This window comes from Gossypium hirsutum, chromosome A13, assembly GCF_007990345.1.
Source record: "Gossypium hirsutum isolate 1008001.06 chromosome A13, Gossypium_hirsutum_v2.1, whole genome shotgun sequence".
NCBI classification, from domain to species: domain Eukaryota; kingdom Viridiplantae; phylum Streptophyta; class Magnoliopsida; order Malvales; family Malvaceae; genus Gossypium; species Gossypium hirsutum.
In genome coordinates, this window is record NC_053436.1 from 5,708,329 (window position 1) to 5,714,328 (window position 6,000).

A 6,000-nucleotide genomic window follows, 5' to 3' on the forward strand; every position below is an offset into this window, starting at 1 on the left:
AATTTCTTTATAAAAAAGGAAAAAGAAAACTTGAGTTTTACTAGAATTGAGTCATTCAGCTGAGATAATATCCAAGCTTTTCCCTATAAATCAATTCATTGTAAAAACTTTCAATTTTCCCTTGTAAAAACACAAGCTTTTCCCTTGTTATTGAAAAAAAAAACTAAAATTAATTTTAAAATAGAGGGGAAAAAGAAAATTAAAAAGATTAGATGATTTTTCTTGTAAAAATTCAAATAATTTCATGTAAAACTCTAAATTTTTTCCTTTTACTAGGAAAAAAAATTAAAACTAATTAAAAAGATAAAATGATTTCCCCATAAAGTGATAAAATGATTTCCCCATAAAGTCCCAATTTTTTCTTATAAAAACTCAGATAATTCAATGTAAAATCCCATGTTTTTCCTTTTTATTGAAAATTTAAAAATAAATCTAAAAAATTGAAAATAAATTAAAAAGATAAATTAAGTGACCAAAATAAAAACTTAATAAAGTTGGGTAGCTAAAATGAATATATAATAACATTGAATTAACGACGTGTGGTTAATGAAAACAATTTTTAACGGTATTGCCTAAAATAATTTTTTTTTCCTATGCTTAAAACGAAAACTTATAAAAGTTAAGTGACTAACTTTGTAGTTCACCTTAAACGTAATAGTAGTTTACTTTATATATTTGTTGGTAAAAGGAAAAAATGGACAAATTAGCCCCTGAATGAGTGAGCATGATAGCCCTTCCATTAAAAATTGGTATTTATATATAATGTATAATAAAAAATCTAGCCCTCAATCTTTATACATTTGTTCAATTTGACCCCTACTCTTTTATTGAAAGTAAAATAGAAAAATTTTAAACTAACAAGGGTAAAGGGTCAAAAAGGCCTTAGTAACAAGTTAAAAAAATCAATTAAATCCTTTTAAAAATTAAAAATTATTAAAATATTATAAAAAGTTATACAAATTTTAAATTATAAGTTTCTTATTAAAGAATAACAATACCGACCCATTCAAATCTAATGGTCAAAAGATTTTAAAAAAATTTGAGCCCCACACTTTTATTTGATCGATATTGTTATTTTTTTGATTTTTTTAATAATTTTTTGTTATGATTCTTTTTGTAATAATATTTAAATTTTAAAAGGGTTTAAATGAATTTTTAAGAATCTTTGACCTTTTAGCTTTATTAGTTTAAATAATTTCTAATTTACTTCTAATAAAAGAGTAGGTGTCGAATTGAATAAATATGTAAAGATTGAGTATTAAATTTGTCATTATACCTTATATATAAACACCAAAACAAACCTTTAACTATTTCATTTTTATGAATCGTCTAAGGTATAATGACAAATTTACCAATTTTTCAATAGAAACTAAAATAGAATCCAAAATATATTAGGGAGATTTCCTAACACTTTTTCCTATAATCGTTAAATTAGTGAACTAAGAAAAAACAACTTATATTGAAATTAATTAATTAAGATTTACTTAATTAACATAACTAATTTGATGACTAATTATATAATGTTTCTTTATAGGTGGTCCTTCCATCGTACCACTTAAATTTGAACATTTTTTTTCCCGACCGGCTGATAAAGTGTCATTTTCGCTTAAACTAATTATTTTGATTTGTATCTTGATATTCGAAAACATTTTTTATGTCGGTTAACTTTTGTTGTGGGATGTCTACATTTTTCAAATAACTTTTGAAGTGTTATCATCTAAAATTGATGGATTTTTTAACGGGTTGGTATTTTTTCGAGCTAAATTAGGATTTTGTTTCCACACTTTATAAAGAATTCGAGTATTTGAGGTGTCAAGTTCAACAGAATATTAGCATCTCGTTAAATTAGACCATGTGTAGGGCACGACTACCTATCAAGGGGACGGGGACATCTTTATGTGGTAGGGTTTGAACACATACCCCTTAAATAATCACAATAAACATGTATGTTACCACTTTATCAAGGTGTCAAATTTTACGAGATGCTCTCGCTCGATTGAATTCCACGCCTCAAGCACTCAAGCTCTTTATAGAGTTAGGAAACAAAATATCGACTTAATCCAGGGACAATACTGACATGTTAAAAAGCCCACAAACTTTAAATCAGCAACACTTTAAAAACTTCTTCGAAATGAATCCAATAAACAATTAAATAAATACTTGTATATTGAGCAATTCAAATTTATAAATCCTTATTTATAGTTGGATTTATATAAATACGAAGTAGCAAATTAGGATGGAATCCGGATCTTATATCACCGGAATTTCAACCCACACAGGTGTTTGTCACATACCAGTTGGTCCCAAATCCCAATTATAAATTGATTTTTTTTATAATAATGGTCAAATTTATTTCGTTATCAGTCGATATATTTAATCTTTAATAAAAATACACAATAAAATTTTAATTTAATATGGAAATATAATTTATCGATCGGTACGTGATATAAATTTAAACAGTATGATCAGTTTTGGTCGTTTTCATTTTGGCACTTTGTGTGACACCAAAATTACAATAATTAGTTATGTTTAGGTAACGAAATTTGGAATTATCTTAGCAACTTTATTTATTAATTAAATCTTTTATATTTTAACAATATGTTTGTGTACTTGTTATGAAACATTGTTCCACAAATTCGTGTCGTGTTCATCCCAATTAATATAATAAATAATGCATTTTTCGCAAGGGAAATAATCAAATAATAAAATAAATTTTTAAAAAGATTTGCATGGTAGACTGACCTTATTACAAGCATTTAATATTATGTTTTGTCTGTTTTTTTTTAATTATTATTTTTAATTCTTTATTTTTTTGAATGAAAGACCAAGATAATGTAACGACGGCTAAACCATGTTAACTTAATAAAGACAACGATTTAATAACAACGAGATTAATATGACTCGAATTTAAGTTACACTTAAAACGCTGAATACCTATGAATTTTTTAAATTCAATTTTTTTTCTTAATTGAAGACTTAAGGACAATGTAATGACGGTTTAGTCCTGTTATTATATTTATTTAAGATTCTTTCTTACTACTACAATTTTATATTTATATTCTGACAGTTGCTGATCATTTAAATTATTATAATTGCACAAATATGTGATTGGATTATATAAAAATAAATATGATTGGATTTAAATTAAAATAAAATATTTATTGTGAAATATTAATTTTAAAATCTAAATTTTTTAAAGCCTCGTTGTTATTATTAAATTAAAACCTCATCAATTTATTTTTAAATTTTAGATTAAATTGAATATATTTAATCCTTGGATTTTTTTTTCTGTGTAATTACAAGGAAATATTTACTATGGGAATGGAAAATAAAAGATTAAGGTTATCAATATTAAATATTTTTTCGCGTGGCATACTTTTTAGAGTCAATGTTCTTAATTTTATAAAATTATTTTACTTTTTTGCACGGTAAAAAAAAAAGAGAGACGAATTCGAATAACTCAAGTTTAAATTTAATTATGAAAATTTATAAATAAATTTAATAGAGTTCAAATAACTCATTTATGCCTCGAGCCGAATTCGGTTTGAAAATCAAAGACGAAAATTAAAAGTATTTGGTTATAAAAAAAATTATTATTGAAATTTGAAGTAACTAAAAAATATTTAAAAAAAAACTAGTGATTTTAATTTGAATATTGAAATAAAAATGGATTAATTATTACTTAATAAACAAATTTTTGTCAAAAGAAAATAGTGCAGAAGGTGGGGGCATTTGTCTCACGTGGCGGCAGCCCATCGATATCAAGTGCCAACCATTTTACTAGAAAGCAGCCGCGTGGTTATGTGACGCGTAGCAGTGGACTTCCCTTTTCGCCCTTGTGCTCCGCTGACATGGCGGTCACCTAACCCCACATGACTGCCTCTTTTCTTGCCATGCCTACGTGTTGTGACACCCACCTTGTCCCCTCCCACCACTACACTTTACTGTACAATTAGTTAAAATAATCTTCACACTTCAATTTTTTTTTTTTAATCTTCAAAATGTATCTGCACAAATTTTAACATTAATTTCTTCAAAAAAACAAACAAACAAACAAACATCCAATTTTTCTAGAGTCTAACTGTCAATCTACTTCCTTTACCACGTTGAAATTCGAGTTTTAGTCCCTCTTCTTTATTTTGGTTATAATACAATAAATAAATCTTTTTTTTATAATATTACAAATAGGTCCAATTTAGTAATACCATAACTTGTCCTTAAGTTATAATCTCATTAAATATTCGGTTACGTGTAATTTATTAAGGTAAACTATCAAAATAATCATTTTTGTTTACCTCAGGTTACATTTTAGTCACTTATGTTTGAAATGTTATGTTTTAGTCACCGAGCTATTAATTGTCAATAACGGTGTAATGGTAAGCTAATGTAGCACATTAAATCATCATTTCAAATGAAATTTTTAGGTTCAATAATATAATTGATCATTATTTTTTTTTATTTTGAGCAATTTAAATTTTTTATTTTATGTTATTTTAACTTTTTTTCCATTTTTTTCTACTTCTCCTTCTGTTTTACTCCCTTCTTCATTTCTTCTAACATAGTTTTTCTACGTTTTTCATTTGTTAAAACTAGTCCACAAACTCGCCTCACTCAAAAAAATTAAATTGTTCAAAAAATAAATAAAAGTATACAAACTAGTTTTAACAAATGAAAAATATAGAAAAACTACGTTAAAAGAAACAGAGAAGGGAGGAAAACCAAGTGAGAACTAGAAAAGAATGGAAAAAAAAAAGAAAAAAAAAGAAGGAAAGTTGAAAAAACATAAAAGAAAAAAATTAAATTGCTCAAAACGAAAAAGTATGAGAATTGAGTATAAATTAACCTAAATTTTTTGTTTGAAATGATGATTTAACGTGCCACGTCAGCTTACCGTTACACTGTTAATGTCAATTAATGGACCAGTAACTAAAATGTTATAACGCGATAACATAAGTGACTAAAATGTAATCTAAGCTAAACAAAAGTGACTATTTTGATAGTTTACTCAATTTATTATTTCTTGAATATAATTAATTGATTTTTACGTGATCTTATATGAATAAATAATTGTAAAAAAAATCTACGTTATCATTTTAACCGTAATAAATTTCGAAATTACATCTAAATAAGTTTTTTTTAAGTAAACAAACTTTCATTTAAATAAAAACTTATAAAATGAAAAGGATGAAAACTTATTTAAATAAAGTAAAAGGTTTAACTCTAAAATTGGTATCTAAATTATACTTTTTTTTTCTATTTTAGTAGAGTTGATCATGGGCTGGGCCGGGCCTATACAAAATTTTAGGCCCGGCCCGGCCCGGAATATGGGCCTAAAAATTTGTCCAAGCCCGGCTCGAAATAAAATTACTAAGCCCGAGCCCGGCCCGACCCGGCCCATATTAATTTTTTTCTTATTTCATTAAATAAAAAAATTTTAAAATATAATAAATCAAATATATTTAAAAACATAAAAACAAATATTAAAACAAATAAAAATGATACTAAAATAATTCTTAAAACAATACACAAATTGACAATATAATAAAAAATGGTTATATTAAAAATTTAAAATGGTTAAAAATAAAATATAATAATATATAATTCGGGCCGGGCCGGGCCGGGCCCGGGCCAAAAAATCTTACCCGAGGCCCGGCTTGTTTTTTTGCCCAAGCCCATTTTTCGGGCCTATATTTTTACCCAAACCCTCCAATTTTTCGAGCGGGCCTTCGGGCCGGGCCAGTCCGGGCCGCCCGACCCATGATCAGCTCTATATTTTAGTACCTAAACTTATTTTTGGTTATAAGTGATACTTAAATTACTTTTTTTTTCTCAAGTTGGTATCTCTATTAGTCAAACCGTTAAGTCTATTTTAAAAAAAGACTTAACCACAAAATAGTACCTAAATTCTGGAAAGTTCCATTTTGGTACCAAGACTATTTTATTTTTCAAGTTAATACTTATGTTAGTTCAATCGTTAGTTAAACTATTAAATATATTTAA